Raw genomic sequence first — 15,309 nt, 5'->3', positions numbered from 1 at the left:
TGATTGCTGGGATTAAAGATTTCTACCATCATGTTCAGGCAATTCTGATATCTTAATCGGCCAAGAAAGTGAACTTCTAATCATATTATTGTTGTTTGTGTGGTGCCAGTGTTGTTCCTGTGTTATTGTGTGGTGCTGGGGATTGAATCCCAGACCTTGGCATCTAGTCAAGCATTCTGACTCTGCCTTGCATTCTTACAGTCAAGTTATTTTCACACATACACTGGTGGCAGCTGTGGAGGTGTGAATGTACAAAATGAAGTGCTGACTTCTTTAATATCCTCAAGACATCATAGTATAAAACAAAAGCAGAATTTATGGTTTGGCACAAGAACATAAGGACAACAAAGTTTTCCTTTTGATGAGTATGAAATTTCAGAATCCTAACTTTGGAAACAAATCAACTTTAGGTTAAACACACCTGGTTCTGGTGCACATGGCCAACCCGGTGTGGCAACCATCTCTGCTCAGATAAAACTGCTTCTGGAAAGTAAAATGAATATAAACCCAGTTTTCAAATTTAACATGTATCACTAAAGCAAACTTACTAACTTAACAAGCCTGCTGTTTATACTCTTTGTGCTTCAGAGAAAAGATCATTAGTACTTCAGAGTCATCCATTAGCTGCCCGGGAGCAGGAAGAGGAAGCATGATGGTTAAGTACTGTGTTTAGGACCTTTCTTGCTTCAGTGACAAAACACTGACAAGACTGACTTGTAGAAGGCAGGGTTTATTTTGGCTCACGGTACAGTCCACTGTGGCATGGAAGGCTTGGCCACAAGATCATGAGGGAACAGGTCACATCCGCCACAGCAGGGAGTCAGAGAGAGAACGGGAGATGAAAGCTACTGCGCAACTCACTTGTCTCTTTTCCATCTTTTTATGGAGCTCAAGAGCCCAGCCTATGGGATGGTGCAACCCATATTCAGGGTGGACTTTCCCTCCTCAGATAAATCTCTTGAGAAACACTCTCACATTTACACCTAGAGATATGTATCCCAAGCAATTCCAACTCTAATAAAGTTGAATGAAAATTAACCACCACAAATATATTCAACATAATTAAAATATAGTTCTATTAAGAAAAAAAATAGGTGGCAGTCCCTGAGGGGGAGGCTCTAGAAGAAAGATTAATTGAAGAATCATCATTCCCTAGCAATTATTTAATTTTGAAAATGAGAGGAGTTTGGTAATTGGGTCAGTGATAGAGGAGTGCTTAGCATGTGAAGGGCCCTGAATTCAATCATCAACAGTAGTAGTAGTCATAGTTGTAGTAGTAGCAGTAGAACTAATAAATTTAAAAATAAATAAAATTGGGGCTAGGCAGATAGCCTAGTTGGTAATGTGCTTGATGTGCAAGCATGAGGACCTGAGATCAATTCCCAGGACCCACATAAGAACTATCCTCATGGTAGCTTATAATTTAGCACAGGGAAGCCGAAGACAGGAAGATTTCCAGGGCCCCCTAGCCAGCCAGCCTAACCTAATCTATGAGTCCAGGGCCAATGACAGACCTTGTCTCAAAAAAAAAAAAAATCAAGGTGGACCACACATGAAGAATGACACTGACGTTGTCCCCTGGCCTGCACAAGCACACCCCTCACAGGAACACATACTCACCCCCTCAAACACACGCACAGACACACAGACACTCACACAGAAATAAACTGGAAAGAAACTGAATGTGGAGAGCAGGAACTAAAGGAAGGTAGATGAGAAAATAAGAGAGAATGGCCTTGGAGAGACGGGAGGGGAAGGGGTATACATACGTTTCAGCAAAGGTGGAGAATATGTGGAATATATTGGGTGTTATTGAAGACTAAACAAAATTACTTTGAAAATCAACTAGAAAGGTCACTACAAATTATCTTATCGGGGGATAACCAGCATGTGCACATATGCATGTACATTATCTAAAGGGTTCTCTCCTAGAATCTACACTAAACATACGTAACACAAAATTTTAAAATATGATTTCTTTGTGAATGTGTAAAAAAAATCACGTCTCTGGTGTCATAATTTCTTTAAAACATATGTTTAAATTAATACATTATTAGAGTTTTGCAAGTTTTGTCTCCTTTATACATTATTTCTCCTCTTAAGTTTTGTTTGTCTCCACATCAATGGTCACAACCTAACACACTATTTCCTTTACTCTTTTCATTTATAGCTACTTCTGTATACAGCTGGCCTGCTGTACCTGTATCCCTTGGATTCCACCAATTATGGATTAAGATATTTGAAAAGAAATTGAGTTTGTACTGAACACATACAGACATTTTCTTGTTATCATCCTCCAAACAATGCCTTGGGACAGCTATGTATACAGCATCTCTTTTAGTTCAGGGTAATTGACATAATCTAGAAATGATATAAAGTATGTGTGAGGAGCTGTGGAGGTCACCCCAAACATGTGGATCTTTTACTAAGGGGCATGAGCATCTGTGGACTGTGGTATCCCTGGGGTTCCCAAAAACAGCCCGCACAGACATGGAGTGAGCTCTCCATAGTCCACTTGTTTCTTCTCTTGGCTCTGATGTCGGCTCTCAGAAAACTAGATGTATTGTGAAGCTGGAAATGACCCATCTCCCCAAGGCAGGCACTCTTGTTAGCCACATCAAGGCTGCATGGGATATTTAACTGATATCTGCAAATGGATCCTCACACTTGAATAGCAGTTCCCATCACTGGCAGGAGCAGGCGTGAAACAGTTTTGCAAGTTAGTTTGTACCCACAAGAAGCTACACTTGGCCCCACCCTTCAACATAATATCAGATGACATCACTTTTGCTCATGTCCATCAATAATATTCTCAAGTAGCTAACAATTTTGAGAGGATCATTTTTTTCTCAATGAAATGATGTTAAGAAGAGCTGACTTTTCTTGACTAGTAAACCAGGCACTTCTGAAGCAGGTGTCTTATCCCAAATATGCTTGGTGATCTGGCTTCCCTTATCTTCCTCATAGCCTCGATATTTAGTTTTGTTCTTCCAAAGTATGAAAGTTTAATATACATAATTAAACTTTGGCTTTGTTTACTGTCAGGTAAGACCTCAAATTTAATGCTTATGGGAGCTGGACAGGGCCTATTCAGGTGCCTTCTGACACTATTTTTCTATTTGTCAAACTGAGAAATACTATGAAGGGCTCAAAACAGAGCTTTGAGAGGGGCTGGGAGATGGGTTGGATTTGAAGAACTTGCCCTGAAAACATGAGGACCTGAGCTCAATGCTCAGAACCCACATATAAGCTGAACATGGCTGTGTGTGTCTGTAATCCCAACACTGAGGAGACAGGAGGTTGGAAGATTCCTGGGGTTCATGGGTCAGACATTTTAGCTTAATTGGAAAACTGAGACTCATTCTAAAAATTAAAAAAAGAAAGAGAAAGAAAGAAGGTGGACAATGCCTGAATAATGATAGTCAAGATTGGCCTCTGACCTCCATATGCACACACACACACACACACACACACACACACACACACACATACACACACACACACACACACACACACACACACACACACACACACACCAGCTCAAAACACAGTGATCCAAATGTTTTTGGATAATAGTATAAAACACACAAATAACACAGACACAAGAATTATAATCACAATACAAATTGCTGGTATTTTATAAGGCTTACTTCGTGTCAAGCATCATGTTGATGGGTTTCAACCTACTTTTTCATTATATCCTCACCTTCAATCCTTATCATCATTCACAGTTTACAGTTAAACTGTTAAGGAAATCAAGGCTTACAAAGTTAAGTAACCTGTGTCTGACCCTACAAAGAAACAGGGAAACCAGGAACTAAATTTAAGTCCCAGAGTCCACTGGGTCTTAAGAAACAAGGATAAAAAATTCAAAGGATGAATTAGGCTAAGGATTTATGAAAATGTCAATCTCTTTTCAGCCCTTGATAATGGATGGCTGAAATGCCATTACAAAGCAAAGATGCACGTCTGTGAACAGATATACAACAAGCCAGAGGTAAATGAGTTTTAAGTACTGCTCCTGTGGATAGAGGTCTTACTTTATATAGTAGTCTTTAAGTTGTTTGTGGGAGCCTCTGCTCAGCTCTCCTTTACAGATTGAATACTGGGAAAGGATATATTGTCCATCTCTAGCAGTGATGGTGTGTGTGTGTGTGTGTGTGTGTGTGTGTGTGTGTGTGTGTGTGTGAAGCAGGAACACATTAGGGATTGAACCTAGGACCTTCCACTGTTTTGTGGGCGGTAGTTCCCACCTGGCCATATTCCCCTACTAGTAGTATCCCCCTCCTGCCCCACCTATCTACTCCCTCTCAGTAGCTAAGTATGAGAGAATATGGTACTATACCAGATGATTCTTGCCCAATAATGTGGCTCAGAGACTTCCTGTGACATTATCAATAGCATGAGTTTGGTTCCCCTCCCTCCCCTACATTCCTGGTACACAGTTCTAAAAACCCTGGAATCCCTAAAATCCCCAACATGCTGTGTCTTTCTCTATGCTAATGGGATATTAAGGGGTGTGTGTGCATCTTTCCAGGGTGCCACACCTGTGACTGGGGAGTTCATACCTAAATCCTTACCACTCTGCCTCTGGGGAGGAGGTTGTGCTGGTCACCAATTCCTTACACATCAATCATGCCTGTGTAATGAATTCCTCACAAAACACCAAGAATATCACTTAGAGAGCCTTCCAGATACTGAGAATGGAGTCACAGAGAGCACAGGTATTCTAAGTTCTTTCCCTACAACATACCTGTTAGCCATGGTTGTACCATTTTGTAAAGCTCCATATCGGATAAACAACAACAATTTCCCAAACAAATTTGGGTCCTGGATGGCTTTTTTTTTTCTAGATCCTTATTCTTCCCACCCTGTTGCCTTCCATAATAGCTGATCACAGGAGATGTTTATCAATCACTTGACACTGTTTGGTAATCCATAACTCACTAACTGGGTAGTCCCAGCAACCCTGGACCAAAGTTCCCCCTTTCTGCATCATATTTATCCCAACCTGTAAGTAGACTACAGGTCCTTTTTCTTGAGCTAGAGTTGCCCTTGGCAGGTTTTTTTCCCAGATAAAACATGTGCTGTGGTTCTTGTCCCATTTTGTCTCTTTTATCTCCTCACTGTCCTACACATCTCTCCCATCTCTTTTCTTCTAAAACCAACAGGACAATATACGTAAAGTATTAGTCTAAGTTCTAGGAGTCATTCTAGCCAATAAGCAGTCTCTTGAAAGGGGCTATGGGGTCCCTTGACTTGTAGCTGTCAGAAGTTTGGGTGGCTTGAAAATGCATTTGGCATCTGAAACGGGGGGGGGCAGTGATGTGGCACTGAACTCCCCACTTATGGGACCTGACTCTCAGCCAATGTCCAGTCATTAGAGATTAACTAAGTTGTGGGGTACTGACGTGTCATCCTCTAAAGGACTGCATGGTTCATGAAGGAAACCTTCATATGCTGGTAACTTGAAGTTAAGTCAGGAAAAAAGGAGTTCCTTTCTTCCTGTTATTACAGCATGGATGAGAACAGCTCAGAGGTACACTGCACTCTGACAGTTCTGCATGCTCACCTCTTTCACCAGCATGGGTTCTGTGACAACGGGGAGCCCTGGGTTAAAGGGTGCCCCATCTGCTGACATTCACTCCTCCATTTTCCTTCAAAGGCATTATCTCACTTGCCTCTCACAAACCTAAATCCCTCCCAGGCTGCCATAGTCAGATTGCCCCCAAGAATGTTATCTCTTGGAGAATGTTCACAGCATCTGAGGTTATTTAATAGTGCACACAATTGCTTTCTTATCTAGAAAGAGGTATCATTTGTTTCTATATGCATCCTTCTAATTTTAACAGCTAAGCTTGTTCGTTCCTCTTTGGGAAACACCCCTGTTTGCCAGGTGGGAATATAAGTAAATATGTCTTGTTTACAGCAAGGTATAAAATGTGTGCACACAGTAATTCTGCCCACGGATGTAAGATGTAGCTGTGTCATTTCAGATAACAGCTTAGATGTTATTGCAGGCTTTGTGCATATCTAGAAAACCACATTAAGGAAATCCACCCATTTCTAAAAATAGGCATTTGAGTTTAGCTTTGGCTTAAAGGACACTGAGGTGGGGTGGGGGGGTGTAACAAATTCATTTCCATTTGTTATTCTCAATTAGCTGTAACATTCCCATAGGCATAGAAGATGATCTGGGAAACAATTTATTTTTCAGAAGTTAGGCTGAGCTACACCATAGAGGGGAAGTTCTCTTCAGGACAGCCTATTTAAACTCTGAGGTGCTAAGGGTTTTGAGCTGAGTCTAGTCCTTCTGGTTTCTCTCATCATTCTCCAGAATTTAATTAAAAGCAGGCCTGAATACCTGAAGAATGCATTTCATCTCTCTCTCTCTTTTTTTAAAATGAGACTCATTTTAAATCTGTCAGATATGAATCTGGTATTCTCTTTCCTTTTATACTCCCTTTTACAGATTAGGTTTGATACCTTTATTAACTCTTTGCAGACATCAAGCAGTGGTCTCTGGTGAATCCTACAATGTGATGCTCAGCTTAAATTTCGGTGTAATCTGTTGGCTCCAGTGGAAATTGCTAATAGGTTGGTATACAATTTGTGCTGTCGTCCTTCAGGGAGAACTTTTAAAAATAGGAAACTACCTTTAAAGGGGCTTAATGGAGAAATTACCTTCTCAACTTTCTGGGTTATTTTATAGGCCCAACTTTCTAGAATTTTTCTCATTTATCCATACAGATATTCATGAGAAGATAGCATGACTATTTGTTAATTGTTCTCCAATAACCAATATGAGCTTTTAAAATAAGTTGTAATTCGTTTCTAAATATGAACTCTATGTTATTGGAAACAAACCAATTATTAACAAGTAATTGAAGCACATGAATTCAGTTATTTTAATATGGAGGTCCTTTCTTTTATGTGGTCTAAAGGAGAACAGATTATGGGATATGTGAACCACAAAAGTTGGGTATCTTTTATAAAGCATACTTATAAGAAATCAGTATACATTTTAGAGAATGCATTCATATTTTTCTAAAGTCTACTTAAGCACCAAAGTTGGATAAGAACAAAGCTAAATACAACATTTCACTTAAGTTGTACATATTTTTAATTTATTTCATTTTAACACAATTTAAATGTACCTTTATTGAAAAACATGATGAAACAGGTATACTAAAATAAGATTATTTAACTTAGATATGGTGAAAGCATCTAGGAAAAGATCAAATATCTTATGGATACACACAATCCAAACTATTATTAGTGTATTTTTGCATGCACTAATCCATTAAAAATGTAACATTTTCCTTATATTTTTACATACCTTTGTTGGTTGTTTTCCATTAGTTACCATATTAAATATATTAACAAATGTTTTTGAAGTTTGAAGGTTTTAATCAGTAGAAAATGCAATTATAAAAATCAAAACAAAACAGAGTATCAGATCTTTTCTCTAGTGCTATACATGTGTGAACATGTTTAACCTCGAAAACATCTATGATGTAAGTACTATCATTTCTGTAGCACAGTAATAGCCACAGTGGCGAAACTGAGGAATACAGATGCAGTGGCTCTACTACTTATCAGGCCAGGTTTTGAAATCTTATTGCCAGCTCCTAACCCTGATTCATCACACCAGCTCTGTGCATTCTTGACCTGATCCATTTCTCTTCCGGCCTAAACATTCCCTCTTTTAATAACCCTGCATGTCTGACATCACTGAAGAGTTAATTCTGTAGAAATGCAACAGGTGGGGGTTTCATTTTGCTTCCAGTGCAGACAACAGTGGTGTATTTCTTTGAACTACTCAGAACTGATTGTGTCTGTGATGGACAACTTTCAGATTTAAAACTGCCACTGCTGTATGGACACTAACTTTATAGTTCATCATTTTTTAAAATCAGATTAAAAAAACCCCATTTAATAAGTATTTTCAATAATGATTTGAAAAGAATGATAAAAAGATTTAAGGAGGCATTCCTCACCACTTATAAATTATCAGTATCATATGACTCTACATGATACAAATGGAATATAGGTCCCACATGGGAATTTGTCAGATGAGCTTGGGTTGTTTGAAACAGGTACATTAACCAATGTTGGGGCCTCATCCATTGCTAACAGGGAATATTGTATGTGTGTGTGTGTGTGTGTGTGTGTGTGTGTGTGTGTGTGTGTGTATTACATTTAAAAATTTTTCTATAATACTCAGAATCAAAGGTGGAATTAATATAAAGTATTTACTTTTATGTGTATGAGTATGCATCAGACTAGAAAACTGTTATCTTCTCTTATTTTTCACAGCAGGCTCTGCCTTAGAACCTAGGGTCCAAAATGACAAAGGAAGATTTTTCTAAGTTTTCCTACACTACTGAATTAAAGGTGGAATTAATATAAACTATTTACTTTTATTATATGTGTGTGTGTGTGTGTGTGTGTGTGTGTGTGTGTGTGTGTGTGTGTACCAGCAGGCAGTAAAGAGGCAAGATGGTTGTGAGCCACATTGTAGATTCTGGGAACTGAACCTAGGTTTTCTGCAAGTTCTGTTAACCATGGAGCCATTTCTCTAGCCCCATGAACTCACTTTTTGTAACCATGTTCCATTTATAGCCATCACTGTGTAGAAGAAGAAGCCTGCCAGAGCTGATCCAAGGCATTCTGTAGTCAGTGTTGAAATCAGAGGCTCCGACAATGTTGTGACACAAAAGATGAATTCTATAGTTTTAAACCATCAATAATTTAGCATCAACACTGGAAATGTATGAGAATCAGACTAGAGAACTATTATATCTTTCATCCTATGAATTATATCCCCTCTCATTTTTCATAGAAGACTCTGCCCTAGAGCTTAGGATCTAAAAGGACAAAGGTACAGCCTCTGCTTTCCAGGAATTTGCAACCTAGAATGGTGAGAAGTAAATAAGTCATGAAAATTCAGTGTGATGAGTCTTGCCCTTGCAGGAGGAGCATGATGAAGAGAGTACCTCTGGACAGAGCTGGCAGAGGAGCAAAATGATGCAATCTTTTTAGGAGAACATTTGGCAGTTTATATCTAAGCATTAAAAATGCACATACCCAGGAATTCTTCTAAGAATGGGTCCTGCTGAATTAGGATTGGATGTGCATGAGAATTTTTAATGAGGTTGCCATTGTGTCTTGCTTATAAGAGCCAAGTATTTTCAACAGCTCCTTTCAACAGGAGAGAAACTAGTATATTGATTTTGCTCTATGTTTGATGGATTATTATAAAAATCTGAAAACTGTTTTCTATGAATATTAAAAACTAAAGGGGCGGCAGAGACCTTAGGGGTTGAGAATACTTGCCACTCTTCCAGAGGACTGAAGTTCATGTCAAGTGGCTGGCAACTGCTTGCAACTCCAGCTCCAGAAGTTTCAATACCCTTTTCTAGCCATTACAGCATGTGCATACATGTGTCCTCACAGACACATGTATGCACAAATACATAGTGTTTTTATAAATAGCTGTGAAAAATTCACGTGGTTTACTAAACAATGGAAATGAGAATATAAAAACATATAAGCCATTTACCAAATCAGTTTTCTTATTGTTAATGCTTGTTTTGGATTTGCAGACTGTAAAATTAGATGTAAATATACAAAAATACTAACAGTATTTATTCCTCTTTGTGCAGTTATGTTGATATTATTTACTCTTGTATTTGTGAATCTGTCTATGTCATTAGCCATCAGAGAGCAGAGTTTTGTGACAGCAATAAAGTAGTGTCTTAGAGAAGGTGTCTAGGTGTGTTACTACAGCCATTTTTGTTGTTGTTGTTGTTTGTGTTCTTAGTTCTGCTGCATTTCATTGATTATAGCTGATTTGTTCTCTTTCTAGAGTCTCCTGGATATGCTCATTCCTCTCTTCAGTCTGAAGTATTGTTTCCAGTGTTGTCTTTAGGGTTGTTTTGGTGGATATGAATTTGTTTAGGCTGGTTGTATCATGGCAAGTTTTTCTTTCTCCTTTCACTGTGGTGAATCATTTTACTGGATACAGTAGTCTACTAGGTCGGTGGTCATGGTCTTTTAGAGTTTGGGATGCATTGCTTCAAGCTCTTCTGGCTTTACGAGTTTTCATTGAGAAATAGGGTGTTATTCTGATGGAGTTTTACATATGTGTGACTTGTGTTTTTTCTCTTGCAGCTTTCAATACTCTTTCTTTGTTCTGTGTATTTAGTGATATGCTGTGGGGAGTTTCTTTTGGGGGCTTGTCTAGTTGGGTTTCTGTGTGTGATTCTTATATCTGTATAGGTATGTCTTTCCCTTAGTTGGGAGAAGTTTTCTTCTATATCTCTTTGAAGAGCTGGCCTAGGATTCTTAGCCTTCATCTATGATTATAATTTGAAGATTTGGTCTTTTCTTGGTATCCCACATTTCCTGTATGTTCCTTTCCAGTTCTTTAATTTTTTTCCACAGTCTTGGCCTGTGTTGTTTAATTCCTATATTTTATCTTTGAATTCTCTTGGTGGTCAATCAAGTTTTTGTGTCTTCTTTAAACTCTTTGAATTCTTTGATAAAGTTTATGTTTTTTTTTTAATTCTGTGTCCTAAGGTTCTTCTAGAGAACATTTCTATAGGACTACTGGGATTGATGGAAGAATGTTGTCTTGGCTATTCATACTGTTTTTGTGATGTGACATGCGGACTTCTTTCTTTTGTTATGTGTCTGATGTGAGACTCTGCTCATTCCCCTACCCCTAGATTGGGCCAGTGACCAGATCTAGGCCAGGTTAAGTGGGTGCATGCCTTGTATGAGTGGCCTAGGCAAAAATGACTCTATGACAATAGGCCTATAACTAGGCCTGTGGGTATGGAAATGGCAGCATGTGGGAGAAAGGGGAGAATGGGAAAAGAAGAAAGATACTTCCCAGGCAAAGGGGGCTCATGTTGTTGTTTTGCGTTTTGAGATAAGGTTTCTCTGTGCAGCTCTGGAACTCACTCTGTAGATCAGAGTGGCCTCAAACTCAGGTCTTCCTGCCTCTACCTCCTGAGTGTTGGAATTAAATGTATGCACTGCCACCACCCAGCCTGCAGAGGGGACTTTTAAACAAAGACAACAAAAACCTGGAGAGAGAGAGGGAGAGAGAAGGAAAGAAGGAATGAGAGAGAGAGAGATGACAGAGACATAGACAGAGAGGGAAGGAGGGAGGGAGAGAGATTGAGAAATAGTAGTTTAAGATGGAGGTGAGCATGTGAGATGGGGATGGTGGGCCTCGGAGAAAGAAGTAACTAACAGTCACCTTGACAAATGGAAAGAGCACAAATCAGAGACAAGAGATGTTGAAGATAAGTGAGGTCCATCTGACTGCAGCCTGGCTTAGTCTTCTACAATTCCTGTTTTAATAGCAAGCCAAAGATACCCAGTTCCCCACATGATTCTAAGATAAGGAACAGCATTTGAGAGGTGAAACTAAGCCCCAGCTATCCATGTTCTTCAGGCAGCAAGCCATCTAATGCAAGGTGAAGAAGGAACTTGAACTTGTCTTCCCATTTCAAAGCCACACCTTGCTCCACTCTGCTGTCTTTTTGTCATCTTGTCTGTCTGTGAATAGTTCTACACCTGCGCCAGAAAGTGGCAGTAGAAAAGGAGAATGTGAAGTCTAATTTAGTTACGAACATTGTCAACAGAATGCCTTATCTTGCTGGCACAAATTCGACTTAATACAGAAAAGAATTTAGAACTCCCTGCAAATCCCACAACATTCCCCTCACATGTTCTTTCAGTCTCCATGAGAGCTGCTGCATCGATCAGTTCATCAAAAGCAACATGGAAAATAATGTGTTATCCTAACCATCCTTCCATTGTTAACATCTTTCGGTTCATAAAATGACTTTCATGCTCACTTCTCTTGCCAATTTAATATGTTGAATTTTATTGTTTAGTATGTTTTTTATATTTCTTTTCATTTTTAAAGAAGCAATTAAAACATACTTTCTCTGAAAAAAACTTAGCTGATTATTCTATTTCGAATACCAAGAGTTCTCTATACTAAAATTACAGCAATTGTTGTCTTTGAGGTTGGACCAGATAAACTAAATTGAGCTGTCATTTTTTTTTAATTTATTTGAACAGCAGAATTGTAAATGCATGAGAAAACAGCTTACTGTAATGTAAATAGACTTTCCATGTGCTGTGTGCAGGACAAGTTTATTTAAAGTAATGTGTTACACTTACCCATCATTGCTACTTTTCAGTTTATACTTTTATGATAACAAACAGTTAAAATAAGCAGAGTTGTCATATTAAAATCAAATAGAAAGCTAGGTAGCCATCTTACTGCTGAAAAAATGGGATATTTCTCATCTTAATATTCTGTGATACTTAGAGACTCTCACACTACACTATTGACTAAAGGTCCTCAATCACTAACGTTGACTTATAAATAAATTCTGACCCACACATTTTATCCCTAGTCCCTGCCTCCAGTATCTTCCATCCACCTTTTTCTCATTATAAGCAACTTGGAATGAAAAGGTATTTTTCAGGCCCGGGTGGTGGCTCAGTGGGAAAAAATGCTTGGTGTGCAAAAGTGAGGACCTGAGCTTGTATCTCCAGCACCCACACGAAGCAGGATGCACATCTGCAATCCTAGTGCCCCCATCTGTGAGATGAGAGGAAGAGACAGGTGAATCCCTGTTAAATTGAAGGCCAGTTAGCTTGACATATGCAGAAGTGTGCAGCAACATCACCCTGTCTGCAAACAATGGAACCTGTCCTCTGAACACCAACACATGCACTGTGGCTCATGTATATAGCCCCACACAGCTACACACCTATATCATACAAACAAACACAAGAAACACAGACACAAAAGAAAAAGAAATCGCTATTTTCCTGTAATAAAACTGCTAGGGAGCTTTGTGTTAATAATTAACACTAATAATCCTGTATTCTTTTAGAATTCACTATCCAACAACCTAACCAATGAATGGGTTAAAGATATAAACAATTTTCATAAGATGAAACACAAATGGCCAATACTCATATGACAAAGTAGTCAACAGTACTAGTCACCAGAGAAATGCAAATACAAGCCACACTGACATTTCATTTCACATCAGTCAGAAAGGTAATCATCAAGAAAACTCCTAATGACAAATACTGGCAAAGTGATGGACAAAAAGAAACATTTATGCACCACTGGAAGGGATGCAAACTAGTCCAGCCACTATGGAAATTAGTATGGAGGTTCCCAAAACAAAAACAAACAAAACGCCAAACAAACAAATAAACAAACAACCCCCACCAGCATAAATCAAAATAAAATGTTTCAGCATTTTAAAGTTAGTAATTTAACCAAATGTCCAAACTGTCTAATATCTCAGGTGTAGAAAGTGAATTATATAGGAATATCACATGCACTTTTAGGGTCCAAAGTGGTATAGATGACACTGTGACAGTGGCTGAGTAGAAAAGATGTATTTCTTATGTGCCAGGCCCTTTGCTAGCCCCTTTTCTAAGTTGTCTCATTTCATCTCTTCAAATCATTGTTACAAAGTGTTGTCTATCATTGTTTTAAAACAGCAGCACTGGCACTAGGGGTGTCTGAATCCTCCTCCCAGACCAGAGACAGGGCCATGGGAGAGCCGTGTTTTATCAGGGTCTAAGTTTAGTGGTTCTCAACCTTCCTAATGCTAGGCCCCTTTAACACAGTCCTTCATGTTGTGGTGACCCACACTATCAAATTATTTTGTTACTTCATAACTGCATATCTGGTATGCAGGATGTCTGATATGTGACTCCTGTGAAAGGGTCATTTGACCCCCCAAAGGGGTCAGGACCCATGGATTGAGAACCGCTGGTCTAAGTGGTGGGTTGAGTTAAATCATTACTGTACCTGAAGTAGAAGGACCTAGAGTTGAATTGAGTGATATCCTATCAATCCAGCCAAAGTGCAAGAAGCTTTTAAAAGGGATGGGTACACCCAGAAAAACACATTCATTGTGTTATCTATTAACCTGCTAGAATCTTCCTCACAGAGTCCAAATTTTAGGCTTGCTTTCCAATCTGGACCCAAAATTCCAAATTTAGGTTAAGTATTGGTAAAATTTTATTTAGTGGGGGAACCTTACATCCAAGTGTTTCGAAGAAAAAACATACAAAAATAAATACATTTTTTTTCTTCCTTAGATATCCTCTCTGTCCAAAATTCTTGGGATAGTATAAGGAAAAAATGCATATGGAAACTAACAGGAGAAAATTACATTTATACAATCATCTCTTTCTAAGTCTGGTATTTGGCATGCATATAAAAATTCGTTAAGAGTTTTTTCTTTTCTCTAAAATAAAAATATCCTGTGATTCCAATTTAACTTGTAAATGATTCTGAAAAATAATAAACATGAAATAATTTTGTGAATATTTCAAATGTTAAGTAAATTTAAGTTGCTGATGAAGCTGATTACATGCATACAAGCTCATGAATTAGATTCCATTAAATAACACTGGTAAAATGCAAAACGTTAAATAAGTGGAAGGGAAAGCTCCTTAGTGACTCATCACAGCTGACCACTGGGACAAAAATAAACACAGTTTTAGTTTCTGTCACAAACATCACTCTGCACTGTATTTTACTTTCTATGCTGTTAAATGAGTATTACTGGCATTCTCTAAATATCTTTTAAAACTACTGTTTACCTAGCCACTCCCCATTTCTAAATGGATATTTTGATTGATGCAATTTCCCCTACTTATTATAATGCAAGATTGAAAGTGCACATGGCCTTAATCAGACCAAGCAACATTTCAGTAGGATGAGTCCTCAAAGGTGGACTTGCACATCAGCAAGCTGTTTTCCCAGGGATTCTGTCAATCGTAGTGCTCCTGGTAGTGTCATATCTGGTCCTTTCCATTGCATTTTTACTGCTGTTGAAAATTTCATTCTGGATCTGGATTACTTTTCTCACTGTGAGAAAGTTTCGTGTGTGTGTGTGTGTGTGTGTGTGTGTGTGTGTGTGTGTGTGTGTACAATGTGATAAAACTGCTGAAATAGTTTATGTTAATAACACTAATAATCCTGTCTTCTTTTACAATTTATTATCTAGCAACCTAACCAGTGAATGGGCTAAGGATATGACTACTTTTCATAAGATGACGTATATGTATGCCAAGGAAGCTGCACCCTTGAAATCTCAAAAAAAAAAAAAAAATGTGGTCACCAATACAACACCTGCACAATGACACCACAAGCTGACATGTCAATATGGATAGAAAAAATTTTAAATAAAACTCCATCCCTTGATGAAGAACTAGAGGTAATAATGGCTGCTGTGAGAA

The 15,309-nt window shown here is 38.5% G+C and overlaps 1 long non-coding RNA gene across 1 annotated transcript; it reads left to right on the top strand.

Annotated features, from left to right (window-relative positions):
- Positions 1-2,160: 2,160 nt before the first annotated feature.
- Positions 2,161-11,875, top strand: LOC131910486 (uncharacterized). The gene is made up of 4 exons (XR_009379139.1): positions 2,161-2,347; positions 6,506-6,597; positions 9,305-9,447; positions 11,700-11,875. It is a non-coding gene; the product is annotated as an uncharacterized LOC131910486 (long non-coding RNA).
- Positions 11,876-15,309: the final 3,434 nt, after the last annotated feature.

The sequence above is a fragment of the Peromyscus eremicus genome, chromosome 5 (assembly GCF_949786415.1).
Source record: "Peromyscus eremicus chromosome 5, PerEre_H2_v1, whole genome shotgun sequence".
Taxonomy (NCBI): domain Eukaryota; kingdom Metazoa; phylum Chordata; class Mammalia; order Rodentia; family Cricetidae; genus Peromyscus; species Peromyscus eremicus.
Note: the sequence above shows the minus strand (reverse complement) of the source record. Positions and strands in the feature narration are given on the sequence as shown.